The following is a 17,406-nucleotide window of genomic DNA, read 5'->3' as shown; positions in this document are numbered from 1 at the left end:
TGGCAGTCAAAGGGCGGGTCGAAGGGCGATTAATCACCCTAGCTTCCATATATACACCCAGCGCGCATCAGGTGGCATTCCTGCATAAGGTATTCTTAGAACTTGAGGAACGGGGGAAGGCACGCTAATGGTGGGAGGGGACTTCAACCTGATAGCGGACCTTGCAGTGGATTGGTGTTCGGCAAGGGGAAACAAGACCAAAGCAAAAGGAAAGGAACATGAAGCATTCACCGAAATGCTGGAAAACCACTTCTGGGTAGATGTATGGAGGTCTAGGTTCCCCCAGGCGGGAGGGTTCACCTTCTTCTCAACACCACACCACACATATACAAGGATCGACCTCCTACTGGTTGCAAAGGAACACGAGGCCATGGTGTCATCACCAATGGTGGAAACAGTGACGTGGTCGGACCATGAGATGGTTACGACAGACTGGTGGTTAGAAGAAGGGAGGAAGGGCACCCATGTTGGAGGTGTAACAATGGCCTCCTTAAGGACCCAGTATTTAGGGACTTCCTCCAGACGGAAATTACCCAATACTTTGTAGTAAATGACAAGGGAGATGAGCTCAAAAGACAGTTTGGGAGGCGGCCAAGGCGACAGTGAGGGGTTTACTCATATCGGAAGGGGACTGAAAAAAGAGGGAAAGGGCATTGATTGAGCAGAAGATAGGGGAACAGCTGAAGGACATGAGGACGAGGCTGACCGGACAGGGAGAAGACAGATGGTTTACTGGACACAATGAGGGATAAGAGGCAACAGTTGCACTGGCTCCTGATGGAGGAAGTGCCAAAAAAGCTGTGATATACCAAACAAAGTTTCTATGAAGGGGGCGAACGGGTGGGAACACTGCTGGCAAACAGAGTCAGGAAATGTAGGGGAGACAGAAGGGTTCACCGATTAAGGGACGAGAAAGGGGCGACACTTGGATCCGAGGACCATATCCCAGACTGCTTTGCAGACTTCTATGAAGCACTCTACTCCCAACCGGTAAAACCTCAAGGAAGGGAGATCAAGGATTATTTGGGCAGGCTCCCCATGCCCCACCTCACGACAGAAGGGAAATCCATACTTGAAGCGGAGATAACATGGGAAGAGGTTAAGAGGACAGTAGACAAGTTGAAAACAGGGAAGACCCCAGGCAAGATGGCTACATGGCAGGCTTCTATAAGCAGTTTCAAGACACCATAGCGGGGCCCCTGGCAAAGGTCTTTAATTCCATAAAGGGGGCAGAGGACATGCCTCCTACCTTCTGGGAGGTGCTCATGATGGGGATCCCCAAACAAGGCAAGGATAAGGCAGTCTGCGCCTCATATAGGCACATATGCTTAATCAACCTGGACGCAAAGATCTTCACAAGTATCCTGGTGTCCCATCTGGAAGTACACCTCCCCAGCCTGATAGACCAAGACCAGACAGGGTTCATTCAAAATAGACAAGGATCCGATAACTTAAGAAAGACCCTACAGATCTTATATGACCCGATAACGCAAAGAGGGGTGGGCCCTGGTCCTCTCCCTCAACGCTGAAAAGGCGTTTGATAGGCTGAACTGGTCATTCATAAAAGGGGTTCTGGAGGAGGTTGGAATGGGAGTGTGATGGATGGGATGGATTAGGGCCTTATATCATACCCCGAGGACAAGAGTAACGGTGAACGGGAACATGTCTAGGACTATAGGACTCCACAAGAGGACAAGACAGGGGTGCCCCCTGTCCCCACTGACAGGGGTGCCCCCTGTCCCCACTGATGTATGCCCTGGTGATGGAGCCATGGGTGATAAGCCTGAGACAGTCAAGAGACATAGCCCTAGTTCACACAGGTGGAAAAAGAGTATAAAGCAAGCCTCTTTGCAGACAATGCGTTGCTCTACCTCACTAGCCCAGAGTCATCAGTGCCGGCTCTCTTAAAGGGGCTGAGGGAATACGAGGAACTGTCGGGATTCAGGGTCAACCTCTCCAAATCAGTGGCATTCCCAATGGGGAAATGGGAACAGGCATACACAGACTGGGTTGGTAAATGGGGATTCCATACACAGCAAGAATGCTTCCGCTACCTGGCGATAGAAATTACAAGGGAACCAGGAAACCTATTTGGGAGGACCTATTCCCTCCCCCGTGGGAGAAGATAAAGGGAGACCTGCAGCATTGGGGTAGGATTGGTCTATCCTGGATGACACAGCTGAACTGCATCAAGATGACAGTCCTCCCCAAGCTGCTGTTCCTCTTCCAATTGCTCCCCACAATAGTGACGGCCCACTTCCCGGCCTCAATCCAGAAGGCCCTCTTGCGATTTCTCTGGGCAGGAGCAAAACTTTGGGCAGCGTACAGGGTGCTCTCGTTAACATACGATGATGGGAGAGTAGGATTCACGGACGTAGGAGCATATTACAAGGCGGCCGAGCTGCAATTATGGTTGGCCGCCTGGGCCCCAGCACAAAGCAGCAGTGGGTCCATATGGACAATGCCATTCCACAGCCGGTAATGCTGCGGGAGTGGATGTGGGTTCCACAAAGTGAAATCCCTTGACGAATATTAACACATCCCATCTTAGAAGTGTTCTGGTCAATCTGGCGCAAGGGAAGTGCCAACCGCTGGTTGTCAACCTGGCTCTCTCCCCTTAGCTGTATCTGGGCCCCAGCCATACGAAATCACATTACACACCCTCTGTGGTTCCAACAGTGGTACGAGGCGGGGCTCTCCAGGGCAGGGCAGTTGTGGGGAGAGGGAGAATTTATGTTGTTAACCAGACTGGAGGGTTGGTTGGAAATTATGGGGTTCTCACCCTTCAAATATCTACAGATAAAGGTAGTCCTGACAAAACCTGCATGGGGAGACAATCTATCCCGAGAACTCACCTCCTTTGAAAATTTACTGTTACAAGAAATACTAAAGGAAGGATTTCCAGGCTGTACAGAGAACTGAGGAGGGGCGAACCCATAGATATTTTGTCAGCACGGGGGAAATGGGAGGAAGACCTAGAAATTGAAATAACTGACCAGCTGTGGGGACAATTTTGCAAAGGGGTGACAAAATCCACATTATCCCTGCAATATAGAATGCAGGAATTTAAACTATTGTATAGATAGCACTATCCACCAGCAACACTGGCGCTGCGGGATGGCGAAGGGGGATTACTATCATATGTGGTGGAAATGCCCACTTATACAGACATTTTGGAAAGAGGTGCTGGGGTGGTTAAAGGGACTGGGTGGGATAGACAGACCCAGGGAACCCAGTTTGCTGCTGTTTGGGGTGTGCGGGAAGGGGGAAGGTGGGGTGGAGGAGGGTCACATGGTCCATACTCTGTTGGTGGCGGCGGAGTGCAGTAAAGCTCAACAATGGAAGAGGGGAAGCGTGCCCACAGAGAAGGAATGGGTCCAAAAAGTAAGGTCCATCTACGATATGGAATACCTGACACATCTCATAGATGAGATGGGGCAGACATAGAATGGATCTGGATACCCTTCTTCAATAAATATGGTCGATAGTTTACCCAAGGAGGTAAAAAAAAAACGAGAATACGTAGAAGAACCCTAGTTGTGGGGAAGTATAAGAAGAGTCTAGTCGAACTGCATACAGGGGGGAGAGAGAGGGGAACGTAACTCGTATATGTTGTACAAGTTGTTGATATTGTTGATGGATCGAAAATGCTAAAATGTCAACAAAGAGTTGATTTTCAAAAAAAGTCGCTTATTTGCGGAGTGCCTGGATTAACAAACAAATGCCAAAGTTCCTTTCTCATCAGGTTTTTCACATTCACAAGTTCTTGGGTTTACTGTTCATCATGGGTCTCCCTCAAACAGGCTCGGACCCTCGTAAATACAAGTACACAATAGGTCTCCCTCGGTCATGCTCGGACCTTGTGATCTCACTTTCCTTGCTTTCCACTCTATCAAAATCGAAGACTTTTGACTGTGCAATGGATTTTGTTTAAACCGTCACAGGATCACTTCGATTCACTTTATTCATAAGTTTAACCTTTAAATTTTTTTTGTTGTTGTATTTATTTACAGCGCACATAACCTGGAGGTATCTAGGCGTTAGTTTAATTGTGAGAGGGCAGGTTATTTATAACGCGCTCTTATATTTTTTATATTTTTTTCAAGCGCGGGTCCGGGATTCAAACCTGTGTTTGCTCGGCATGGTCTTGCTTCCAAAACCCACGCGTTGCCACAGAGCTATCCTCCCATCCAACTTTACTTTCGCTTCTGACACTTCTTGCTGGATACATCAAACAGAGACCTTCGATTGATCACACCCACGGTGGCGGACCACTCTGTTACTTTGTATCGTACCTTCTCTGATTCATATTAAAATTCAAACATCCATTAGCAATTGAGCTTTACTCGCGTCTTTCATCACACGCGTTAATATTCTTTGCTCTTAATACAATGTTGCCGCTTGCAACCTTAGCTTCAACACAGACCAGTCTTTTATCAGTCTCCCCAACTCATAGGCTGTGTTGATTTCTCTGGCGCTGCTTTGATCCTGGAGCCAAGGACGGTACCACGACAGCTGCTGCTCCTCTGTTACACTCACCTGGTCTCTGCGGAGGCGTTGGGGCATGGTTGCAGCCCTCCCAGGAATTAGATCACCCCTGCCTTTCCCTCTGCGGATAAGTTGTGAACGGTGGTAATTGGTGACACTGCTCCTGCGTGGATATGAGAAAACGTGAGTGCACTGATCAGTGATTATTGTGCCGCTCAAACCCTCCTACCCAAGGTGCGATTTCTGTGGGCATGTATCGGCCCATAGGGCTCACCTGTTAATTACTGATGGTAAGCTCTCCATCCTGCTACTTCTGGCAGGGGCGCTTGTCGATGGGATCTAGTTCCTTCACTGATCCCTGGTAAGTAATAGTCCAGTCCAGCTGCGACCATGCTTCTCCTCTTGTCTCTTCCCCTTTCTGTCTTGGTATTATTGCTTTCAATATTGCTGTTAATTCCTGAATAACGTTTTCTCCCCTGTTTTCTTTCCAATAGGTGGAAATGCAGTTCAAAAGCAGCTGTGGGGGCGCGGAACGCGGCCAAGAAGATGATGTTTGAAACCGCAGTGTCCGACAACAGGTGAGTGATGGTTTAAGGCAAAGCGCGAGGTTCGGTGGTAGCGGTAACTGAATGTCTTTTAAGTGTCTAACCTTGCCTTTCGTTTTTACTTGCAGTTGCTGCTGTCGCTGGCGAAGCGCGTTGTGTTGCGGTGCCAAGATGAAGATTTCAGCATCCCAGAAGATTTGAAGATGAGCTGCGGTGCCAGGATGAAGATGTCAGCGTTTCGGGAGCCTTGAAGATGAACTGCGGTGTCAAGAAGAAGATATCAGCGTACCGGAAGCTTTGGTGAAGAATGTCAGTATTGACGAAGACGCGCACAGGTGAGAGCAGGTTCCCCAGTTGATTTCCAAAGGTAGGTTTAATCCCAGGCGGCGATGAACGTTACGCTGCATGGAAGTGCACTGGACTTCAAGTGCATACACCCGATACCAATTAGCTCTCCTCACACGGATAAAAGGCAATACCTAAAGACACACTCTGAGCAAGACGGAACACAAGTACAAGCAGGACTTCGGGGTGAACGCAAACCTACTGGAGCAGAGCGACGGACCAAGGGACAAAAGCAGCGGGTTGAAAACCCCAGGAGTTCCCTACTGGAGGTCACTGCCTCTGACAGGCCGCGAAAGACATGTGGAGAAGGCCAGATCCTGCAAGTGAAGACTGCATTGTGATACAAGGACATGAGCGACCCTCGCCGATGAACGGCAGAGTTGGGGAGGCTAGGCCAAGTCTGTGGTACTAACCTTGCGCGGCCATCGCATTTGGATCCAGACCCCTGGGGTGGACAAGTGCGGGAGGATCACCTGGGTGAGTGGTCTTCAGGGAGTGGTAGTGGGGCACCTTACGACCAGACACGGTATTCCCCCCAGCCCCCTGAAGCACCTTCCCTCCATCCTACCAGCTATGATATGTGTGACCTTTAACCCCCCCCCACCCTCTCATTCCCTACACAAACACTTTTATGCAGACATCCTGCTCTGGGAATAAACACTCATGCCCAAGCAATGCACCCGACATGTCCCACTAATATGGTCCGGCAAACTCAGACAATTACTATTGACAACTCACACCTGACTTCCACTAAGCCCACTAAGATCGGAGCAGCTTATATAGCTGTGATCGTGGGCACGCCCACTAGGCCTGGCTTGCCTGCCACTCCCAGAGAGTCAGGACGTGCAAGGCAACCCAATAGCAGCAGCAGGCCCACTCTAGAGTACATTTGGGGCTGCTTTAGTGATGAAAGTTCCCATGTTAAATGTACCTTGCACCCAAATGAGGTGTTATGTCCCAAAATAAAAGCATTCTACTCAAATAAATGTCTTTGGTTATTTGTTATTCATGAGCCTGGGGCCAAAGGCGCCAGGACTGTGTCCATCCGCGGCCCCTGTGCATGTGGCCCTTGAATGTTTGCATTCTTGGCCCGATGACCATGACATCCTCCCCGTCTCGGCCAGTCATGCAGAAGGGCCCAGAGTATCTCCGGCACACAATGCAGGATTCTTTAGTCTGGTTTCCTGGCCTTACGCCTTTTATCTGAAGGCTTCTGGAAAGTACCAGTTTCTCGCTGACAAGGTCAAGGGCATCTCCCTCCTTGCTCTCCCTTCTCAGTTTGCCGCATTTGTCCCCTCGTTCAGCTGCTGCCTGGAAAACACTGCTCCTTCATGTGTTTTGCCTTGCTCAGAGTGTGCTCTCGTGCTCCGCCCTTTATCCATGCAGGGAAGCTGGGTGTTGTAAGTGTGAATCCTAATGAGAAGAAGACCAGGAGAAACAAGTCATTTCCTCTGATTGCAGGAGACTGTGTCTTAACTACCAGGAAATGGGAGTCATTCTCCTGGTAACATGGACCGGGAGGAAGGTCGAACAAGCCTGGGGAAGGGAGTCATTCCACCGGGCTAATTAGAGACTGAGACTAAACGCCAGCGGGAGGGAAGGATTCCTCTGGCTTATGAAGTAATAGTTATTTTGGAACTTTGTGACCTGGGGAAGAGAATTGTTCCACCATGCTTATTATTTGGAACTTTATTTGGAACTTTGTGACCTGGCAAAGGCAGTCATTCTACCAGGTTATTTGTAACTGAATGCCAGGAGAAGGGAGGTATTCTCCTGCCCCACCAAGGAGACATTGTGTGGAACTTTGACAATAATGCACGTGAAGGGGGCATTCTCCTGGCATCAGCACACTGCTTTGTTCTTTCTTCATTCGTTTATAGTGCAAGGGCCAGAAGTAGGGTTTTCTTGACACAGGACGGTGTAAACTTTTACATTAACAGACATCCTGACAGTCACCTTAGATCTTTAGTTTACACTGGGAAACGCCTCTTAGAAGTAGGGAAAGATAGTAAAAATAAAGCAAGAGAAAACCTAATAAAAAGTCTATAGTTCCCAGTATGCCACCTTTGTGTCAGAGTCTTCCTTCTGCACCCTTACAGCACGGAAAGGGCTTGTTGCTCTGAGACCTTAGAGAGGCAACAATTGTGATAATACCAAACAAGAATAAACCAGTGGACAATTTCTCTCATCATGGGGAATCTAAAGATCTAGCAAGCCACCTGCTTAAAGTGGCATAGCAATATTACACCAAGATCAGTGTAGTTTTATCCTTGGCCACTCAACCAAATCTAGCTTATTAATGTATATACAGGGAGGAACAACGCTCTTTTAATCCCAAAAGAATGTACAATCAATACGAAATTAGATTTGACAGGAAGCAGTGAGCTTCTTACAATGGGGTGAGTTTGAGTGACATTCTGACCAGGTTGTGAAAGGAAGTACATGGAACAGTCATCGTGGACAATATGGACATACATAGATTAAGGACAACCAACATTAGACAATTTTAATTGCAGGTAGGCTGTACGGGCAGCTGTGTTAGGGATATGACCACGATGAATGAAGAGTGGAGACAGAGAAAGTGAGGGATAGAGGCAGGATAGAGGCAAGGGAAAAATGTTAGCTAGAAGACAGATGAAAAGTAGGTAAAGAGGGTAACTCAGAGGCGAGAAGGTAGGCTTTTAGTGTGGTTTTGAACAAATCAGTGTGGACTGTCTTTCATATATACTGGGAAGAGAATTCCATGCAAAAGTAGAAAAGGAGAAAGAGCTCAAGCAAAAGGAAGTTCAGAAGGGTGAGGTGCCACAAGGGTAGTCAAAGAGGCAGAGCAGAGATTATGAGAAGGTTTGTAGAGTTGGAGAGAGGAAGACAGATAGAGTGGCGCCTTACTATGGATAGATTTGCGAACCAGAAGACGACATTTAAATCTGGCCCTGTTTTGCATGGTCAATCATCCAGCCTGGTGATGGTACGAGGAAGTAGGTGTGAAGTGAGGGAGTTCAAAGAGAGTCCTGGTAACTAAGGTGTGAGAAATAAGGGCTGGAAGCGCACGGGAGTAACACGTTTGTCTCTTAAACCTCTTAAGGGAAGTATGGAGGCAAGACTACAATTCCCAGCAAGCCACGGGAGGTTTGTAGTTCAGGCCATGGCCACGGGCGTATGTCACGTGCGCGTTGCCAGCTGCAGTGATTACGAGCAGCATAAAGGGCAACGACGCGTGAATCAGGTGTGGCTTAGTAATGATCTAAGTGTGGTTGGTGTGAGGTCGGCGGAGCACTGCGGAGCCATGGACGGCGAAGCTCTGTCCCTTTGATCTACGAAGCTGCAACAAAGCTCCACCCGATGGACCATTGAAGCCGCCAGTGTTCGCTCGCACAGTGCAGAGCAGGCGGACCGGCTGCGGCTCACGGCGTGCTACCAATACTCCGAGGTGTCCCACGGGGCCCTCGGAGATCAGATAAGTGCTGAAGCCATTGCGGGGTGGGGGCTCATTATGTACATGCTTTCACTCGCATTGGACTTGTGCTTGGCAATCACGGAAGGTCTGAGTTAGTTGCTAACAGTTGGTTTTGTTAATATGATGCGAGGACTTCACGGAATGCTTATGTGGGCATAATCTCCATCGAGTACTATTCACTCCGGGTCACAAGAGTACCCGCTCTATTCGCTTGCCTGTTTAAACTTCAAGGACATGAATTTACGTGTTTATGTATTGCAGCAAGCTTTCCCTACGGGCCATGTGTTTTGTCCTTCATTTATGGGGAAATTTCCCTTGTCCTGTGTTCATCCCACTTGCTACCACATATGAATGCTTGGTTCTCTGTGTTTGTTCTGAAGTCAAGTGCATACGTATTAAGGTGTGTCTTGTGCTATGCTACAGTGTGTTCAGGTATTAGGAAACAGGTACCAGATAGGAAGGGTTTTTCCCCAGTGCTTCCCCCTAGCTATCCAACTTAGGTTTGCCCTGACCCTTTTTCCGGTTTTCCTAACTTCCCCCACCCCATCCACAACCTCTCCCTAACTCCTCTTCCCCCCATTGGCTGCCACGTGGTGTCCTGTGTATTACTTCAGCCACCTGTGCCAACCACGGTGGGAGGGTCGAATTCATTCGGCTTCTGTGGTTCGGGGGAGAGTGTCGATTCCTCTCCTCCATCATTGTAAGTGTGTTCTGACATTAGGTAATGATCTTGTTGAGAAGACAGAAAGCATAGTTGGGGAGACCAAAGAGGATGCTGGTACAGTAGTCCAGTTTAGAGAAGACAAAAGTGGTTAAGAGATGCTTGGTGGTGTTGAAAGAACAAAGGTGCCTGATTCTTATAATATTCAGGAGGTTGAGGCGAGCCGCCATTGCAGTTTTGGAGATAAAAGCAGAGAAAGTGGGAGAAGGGTCATAGATGATGCTGAGGCTTTTAGCAGAAGAAGAGTAGGGGAGAGTGCCAGGTGGGAACTGGATAGGTAGGGGAAGAGATGAACAAGAGTATTTGGTAGGGAATACGTTTCTCTCTGTTTTTGGTAGAGTTTAACATCAAAGAAACCATCCAAAAAGGAACAGTTGGAAATGTTTATAGAGAGATCAGAGGAGAGTTCACGAAAAGCGAAGAAGATTTGGATGTCATCTACGAAGACTTGGTACGAGAACCCGCAGGAGGAGATTAGCGTCCCAAGAGCAGAGGTGTTATGTTAAAAATATTTATAACACGCACAGTCGTCCTAACGCATCATAGCTTGAAGAAACACAAAGTATCAGAGCTACCGGGGGCCTAAAAAAGAGAGAGATTTTAAGAAGATGACGAAAAGTCAGATGGTTCTCAACCCATCTAAGAGGAGTGGGCAGACCATTCCAAAGTTTGGCTGCAAAGACGGAGAAAGCACACCCCACAATTCTCAGTTGACGAAACCTAGAAATGGCCACGAGGAGTGCATCACCTGGTCGAAGAGTGCGCCCTGGAACATACGGCTTAAATTTGTCCTGCAAGTAATTGCCCCTTGATGATAATATGCTTTGTGCACCATGCACAAGGATTTAAACTGACTCCTTTTTGCCACTGAGAGCCAGTGGAGGTCGCAAAGTACCAGACTAATATGGGTCCTGTAAGAAGTAGAGGTGGCCACCCTAGCAGCTAAATGCTGGAGACGTTACAGCCAGAGGATCACAGTCAATGGCTGGGCCAAGAACAGGGTGTTCGAAGTCAATTTGACTGATGACAACTGCAGCAACGAGCCAGGGGGAAGATGGATAGGGAGGTTGGGCAATACCCCATGAAGTACAAGCAGTAGGAAGTGACTCGACTTACATACTGCGTTAACCGGATTCTTCATGGATAGAGACGAAGTGAGATGGACCCCTAAGTCCTTGACCACCGTCACAGGAGTAGGTAGGACCCCGAAATCAGTGGGCCTGGGGGCCTCCCCACATTTGAATCAAATCACAGCTCATAAATAGATTTTCCCAGTCCAAACCCAAGACATTAGGCGCCCAGGTAGGGGAATTTTTTCAGCAAATACATGGCACGGCCATGGGAGCTACTCTAGCCCCAAGTGTAGCCAACTTGTTCATGGAAGCTTTGGAAACCAACAGTGTCATGAAACCCACCAATCCTTTCTTTAAACACATCCGTCTCTGGCGAAGGTATATCGATGAGATCCTTGTTATCTGGTCGGGTCCGGAAACAACCCTTGAAGAGTTCTTGGTATGGATCAATAGCCAAAACAGATACCTAAAATGTACTTCCAATCATAGTCCTCGTGAACTAATATTCCTAGACATTACCCTTACGGTAGATTCCATCAAAAATTGTGTTTTTATCAAACCTTACAATAAGCCAACAGACAGAAACTCGCTGCTGCACTATAGCAGTTCTCATCCTAAACATGTAAGGGATAACCTCCCACTGGGCCAATTTTTGAGGCTCAAAAGGAACAGCTCTAAGAAAGATGACTTTAATGAAGAAGCTGCCAAGATGCAGAATAAGCTATTCCAAAGAGGCTGTCCACAAAAGATAGTTAAAAAGGCCCTTAAAAGAGCTAACAACAACAATCGGGGGTCATTATTGGAATTTAAAGAACATTCTGCTACTAAGAAAGATCCCAAAATAATCTTTGTTAACACCTTCAGCAATTTGTCAAATGATATCAAGAAGATAATTTAGAAAAATTGGCCAATTTGGGAAAAAGGAGAGACACCGGTACCTAGACCTGTTGTTGTGTTTAAACGCAGTAAAAATTTGAAAGAACAGGTGACGAGGAATGATGTACTACCAAGACCCAAATCTACAACGAGTTTGTCCCAATTATGGGGCCTTCCGAAAATAGTAGGCCATTATCCATGTGGGCAGTGTGTTTATTGTAAACACACCACGAAAAGTACAGAAGTAGATATAGGGTTGAAAACGAAATGGCAACAGAAAGCGCATACCAATTGCAATTCCAGTTTGGTGGTATATGCCATTTGGTGCCCATGTGATAAAATCTATGTGGGGAAAACGGACCGGAAGGTGAAGCTCCGCATCAGCGGACATAAAAGCTGCCTAAAAAAATCATACCAGAAATGCCCCCATGGTCGAACACTGGATAGAATACCAACACACACTAGACGATGTGAAATGTACAGTGCTCTACAAATTGACCCCCAGTATGGACTCTAACAGAGATAAAACTATCCTGTTAAAAAAAGAACAACTTATTTTTTTAACCAATAGTTCGAGAACTGGGCTCAATGAGAAAACAGATTGGAATCTGTAATCGACTGCACCAGACACGAACGGTAATCACTAGAGTCTATACTATACCGTGACCGATTGCTAGTGTGCGATTGGCTGATGGATTTTTAGTTTTTAATGGGGAGTGCCCGATAAATGCGCAGACGGCACGGGCTAGCGTATTTTGCCGCGTGAAAGGAGGAGCTTTTCCGACCCGCTGGACTATTTTTCCAACCACTGGTACTAGCGCGACACGTCACCATATGTGTCACGCTGCCGCTCTAATCACGTGACATGAGAGACGTTCAATGATACGCAATCCTTGGTATATATATATCACGTGATTCAGTATGCATTTCTGCAACAGTACCGTGAGCACAGACGGAGGTTTACCAAGGGCAGCATACCAAACGGTAAGATCTAGAGCTTGGCTATAGGAGTTAGCTCGATACAAAGCATGTAATCCCTAAGCTAGCTACGAACTGATACTTATTTAACTTGTCCGGAACGCTGGAGTTAACGAGTAACTGCCGCTGCCTGTTCCTCTTGTACGCGTCCTGAATGCCTCGGGTCTTAAACTCCGGCTTACGGTAGCTGAAGCTACGTTAAAGTCTCTTGCAGCAAAGATGCTTTGGGATAGTGGCTTTCTTTTTCTTTCTTTTCACTTCTTGCAGGCATTGAGTGCACTGTGTGTTGATGCCTTTTACAGAATAACGAACGGCATTGGCAGCACTTTTGGAAATTTACAAACACAGGAAACGCTACTGATCAGCTGTCCTGGGTTCGCTCAATGTCAGCCTCAATGCTCTCAACTAGACGGGAATCGATAGGAGATGACTCTGTTCTCCGCGTGACTATGTTTGCAATAACAAGAGCGGTAAGCAGATTATTCCACCATGGTTACTGATATTTCTCACGGCCGTAGATTTCACCGACAAATACTCATTCTGTTCTTCTTTTGCCCCCCAATTGCAGAATAACTATGAGTGCTCCTCATATCTCGTGACTGTTGATATACTGAGCCCAATAACCATCGACTTGGATGACCTGTTTTACACTTCGTTGTGAAACTCTATTGCCTGATGTAAGTGATAACTTTGACACGAAATTTCAACATTATAAAGCTAAACGACATCGCTAATAATTGTGTCTTTTCACCTACTCCTGTTTTGGGGAGTTGCCTTTACAGTATTATAGCAGTTGAAATACCACACTGCTTAATAAGTCTTCAGTAAAGAGTTTTACATCTATTTAACCTTGTTTTAGATAACACGTTGAATAGTGTGTTTCTTCCATCCTTTGCAACATTGTCAGACTGTATGTGTTGATACCTAGTCAGCGTTGCTGTCTTCCTGTTTCCCTTTAGACCACGTTTTGTGATAACATTGCCATTTTAGACAATCTATCACTGGTTGACCACTATCTAACAATAGGGTCTAACTTTAAAATGTTCATTTCCGTTAAATAAATAGAGAATGAATACACAGGGCATCACTTACCCTTTACCCTGATCTGTTCCCTTTTCAGATATGGAGTCCCTTTCCTGTTGTTGAGTTTCAAACTCCTTTTTGGATCATTTATTGGACAAGAAGAGTTCTCTTGGATTACCATTGTATTTGTACATATGCATCTAATTATTGCATGAGTTACTGTGGTTTTTAGATGCTGGTATCCGTATTGTTCCGTATCTTATGATTAACTCATGTTATGTACTCTCACCAACACTAGTAATTGGTGTTTGTGGTTTTGGTAGACGGCAGACTACCCCTGATGAATTTCTGTTTATTTTTTGTTTACACACACTTTCAGAAAGAAACATGTTGGGAAAATGATGAATGTATGAATGAGAATGTCTGAATTTGAATTAGAATGAATGTAGTGAGTGATTAGGTTGAGTTGAGTGATATTTACATAGCACTACCCCGGAGTGATCCCACCCATCAGTCACTCCTGGTTTTCACTTGGTTTATTAGTATTAGTTTCTGGTATCTTTGGTGATTACTTTATATACATATTTTTTCTATCTGTTCTGCTGTTTTACCTCCACATTGTGAAGAGGTATATGATACTAGCACTTGCACTTTATACCAGTTTTCTGGTTCCTGTTGTTTTTAATGAGGACTATGAAGCAATTCAAAGTTTTTAAGCATGATGATAATAAATAAATGAGATATATATATTTTTTTCATAAACTTGTCTGGAATCCATTTTTATAATGGGTGACTAACCCTGCAGGTATTGGGACACAAATTGAAAGGGGAACAGTTTAAGCCTCTTGGCACCGTTTTGTTTATGGTTTTAGATTTTTCCTAAAAATTTAGAGGTTGTGCCAAGAAGAAGGCTCTTAATCATCTTACCTCTCCTTTGGTGTTCTGTTGTTGCCCATGTGGCGTCAACATCTCCAGAGAGAATTACTAACCTAAACTTTCCTCTACCATCCCTAATACCACAATCCTCATTGACCTTAATTTTAATAAGGGCATGAACGTGTTAGATGTCATAAATCAAAAATACACAAAGAGATTTGTGTGTGAGCGATATGATTCGCATGTGCGAACTAGTGGACAACGGAGGGATGGGTACCAGTCCGCATGGCTTGTACGTATATCATTGTAATACTCTGACAAAAGTAATCATCTAATTCAGCACTTGTAAGGGGCATACTCAGCCGACATGCAGTCAGGACTGTGCCTGACTATGTCTAGGCGGCCGCGGGATAGATCTGGACGGGCTATGCCTGATTTCCGCATCATGTGCCCTGAGCGCTGGTCTCACGCTGGACACATGATCCTATTAGCATCACGTGGCGCGCAGCCGGAATACTATTTCCGTGCTGCGAGACACGGAGTGCATTTGAATACTTTCTACGGCACGCAGTGAATTACAGACAGCGGATTGAGCGAGTCACAAAAAAGTAAGTCCTCAGCCGCCCGGGCTTTACACTTTAGAACCAGCTATCTTTTAACACGGCAGCACATGTTTTGTCCCGTGCATGGGGATTTTAACAATGGTCTGGTGTGATGGCATATAGAGCCATGTAAGACTAGCTGTCTACTTTTGTGTGTACCATACAAGATATTTTATCTGCAATCATGACATTGGCGTTCTCTTTTCCCCCTAGACAGAGGGTACCTGGCTTGGATCACAGTGCACTCCAATTCATCATGAGAACACTCTTTGCACATAGAACGTCAGACCCCACAGGGAAATCCGTAATAAGGTTAGTTTAAAACCATTTTGCTGCCTTATGCCATCGCCCTTGACTACGCAGATGGGGCCCAAGTATGGTACTCTAGAAATGATTGGTACCCTGCAAAACTTAGGCTTATACGTCGATGGGTACAGAAGCTACTTGGTAATCTTGTAGCTACCAATACTGAAATTTTTTTTAAAACAGTGGATATGAACGTTTAAATTGAATCTATTCTTGGTAAAGTGTGGCATTGATACCAGTAATTATGAGTATATTAATGGCAGTGAATAGTGTGCTGATTCATAGCCATTCGTTTGGCAGTTACTAGCCTATAGGTGACTGTGGTGTATTTTATCTGCCCATAGGTTCCCTCCCTGACTGGTCCAGTCCCATGGCTCCATTGACAAGGTGGTAAAGTATATATCCACTTGTCTTGTTTATGTTTCTATAACTTGTCGAGTACGTTTTTGACTTAACAAGTTTATGGAAACCAAAGACTGTCCTGATGGAGGTGGCCCGACTGATATACATACCACTGAAACCGGTCGACGGTGGTTGCTACACCCAAGAGGCATAAATCTGCCCTACTGTGTAGTTTGAGCAACCTTTTCACTCAACCCCACCCTTCGACAACCAATTGTATCTTGAGACGGAGAGTGGAGTTTGTAGTGTATTTATGTTGTTTTGCTATACAAACATGGTCTGTTTGTTGTCTGTGTCATTTTAAACCCCAGCACACCAGGGTCAGCAGACAATCTCTAGGTCATTAAACTCGGATAAACACTAGCAGATGTCTGAGTTATGGACTACGATGCAGTGTTTGTGTTTTTTATTAACTAAACTGGCTCCTTGTCTCTTCCAAACATGTACACATAGTGGAAGAGAGTGGTTTCGGGCAAAACAAGGCTGAATATATTACCACATATAGAAGTTGCTAGTTTTTTCTCTTGTTCTATCACTATTTGATAAGCGGTACATCAGCGCTACCTAGTTGGAGGTACACATATGAGGTAGGGACAGTTAGAACTTCATTGTATCCTTTCTGCCCTTCGCCACAGCCTTGTTCTTCTTGCTCCTTTGCCCTTACCACAGTGGTTTTTTAAAACTGGATCTTAATTGGCTATAACAAATCATGAGACAGATGTGTTTTGCCCAATGTTTTGTGTTAAAAAGCATATAGAGTAATAAGGGCATTAACCTGGTAATTTGTCCTCTGGCCCCCCTTTTGTAGGTTAATTCCAAAAAGAAGAAGGCCAAAGGGAGGAATGGGGAGGAGAACCCACAACCAGGATCTCCGTCATGTCCCCATTTAATTTCAGCCAAGTGCTGCCCATCGAGCCCCTCACGGCAAACAGGCACTCACACAGCCGAAAAGACATCTTAGCCTGGTCAAGATCTGAACGGACCAAGATCTGGGTGCCATCGGCATAGGAGTAGCACCGGAAGCCGTGGGAGCGGATGAGACTATTCAAAAATAGATTTAAAAATTATAACAACTTCCCCCAGGGTGAAGTGCTAAACGATCAAGGTGTATTATGCTGTGTCCGTCCCGAAGGGCCTCCGAGAGAGTTGGAGCAGATCTGTCAGTTAGCCAAGTCTCGGTGAGACATAGGATGTCAGGGGAGTTATCTTGTATAAACTCAAATATGGAGACGGCATGCACCACCAAGGAACGGGTATTTAACAAATAAGCCTTAAAGGCATGCTTTCCATGAGTTTGGGAGGAATAGTAGCCACCCTAAACATTTTGTCAAAATTCACCGGAAATGCTGTGTGTATAGGAGCAAGACCTACCAGGGTCTGTCTTAGGTAACTTACCCTGCCACTGGTGGTTCAGCTCTCCTGCCTGTCCATAGCACAGATAGGCTTAACATAGGCGCAACTTTGGCGTGATAAAGCCTTGCCCGCTGCGCCATCGGCTCGTCTGTTGATTAAATGGACACATAGTATTACAGAGGCCAATCCTTTAACGTTCCAAGAAGTGAGTAGGAGGAGCTTCCTGCCGGCAATGCGTGTTGGTGTGAAAAAATAAAAAAGAGGGCTGCAGCCGAGTCGAGCCTCAGAGTCCCAGGAGGCCAGGCACCCTCTGAGACCAGTGCATCCACTGGCTACAAGGAAATTAAAAGGAAACAAGTAG

The 17,406-nt window shown here is 46.1% G+C and overlaps 1 protein-coding gene across 4 annotated transcripts in view; it reads right to left on the bottom strand.

The window, feature by feature from the left end:
• Nucleotides 1-17,406, bottom strand: part of HENMT1 (HEN methyltransferase 1) — a 763,672-nt gene that overhangs the window by 562,110 nt on the left and 184,156 nt on the right. The window lies entirely within an intron of this gene.

This window comes from Ambystoma mexicanum, chromosome 1q (genome assembly GCF_040938575.1).
Source record: "Ambystoma mexicanum isolate Mex_15411 chromosome 1q, UKY_AmexF1_1, whole genome shotgun sequence".
NCBI lineage: Eukaryota > Metazoa > Chordata > Amphibia > Caudata > Ambystomatidae > Ambystoma > Ambystoma mexicanum.
This window is presented reverse-complemented; position numbering and strand designations above follow the sequence as displayed.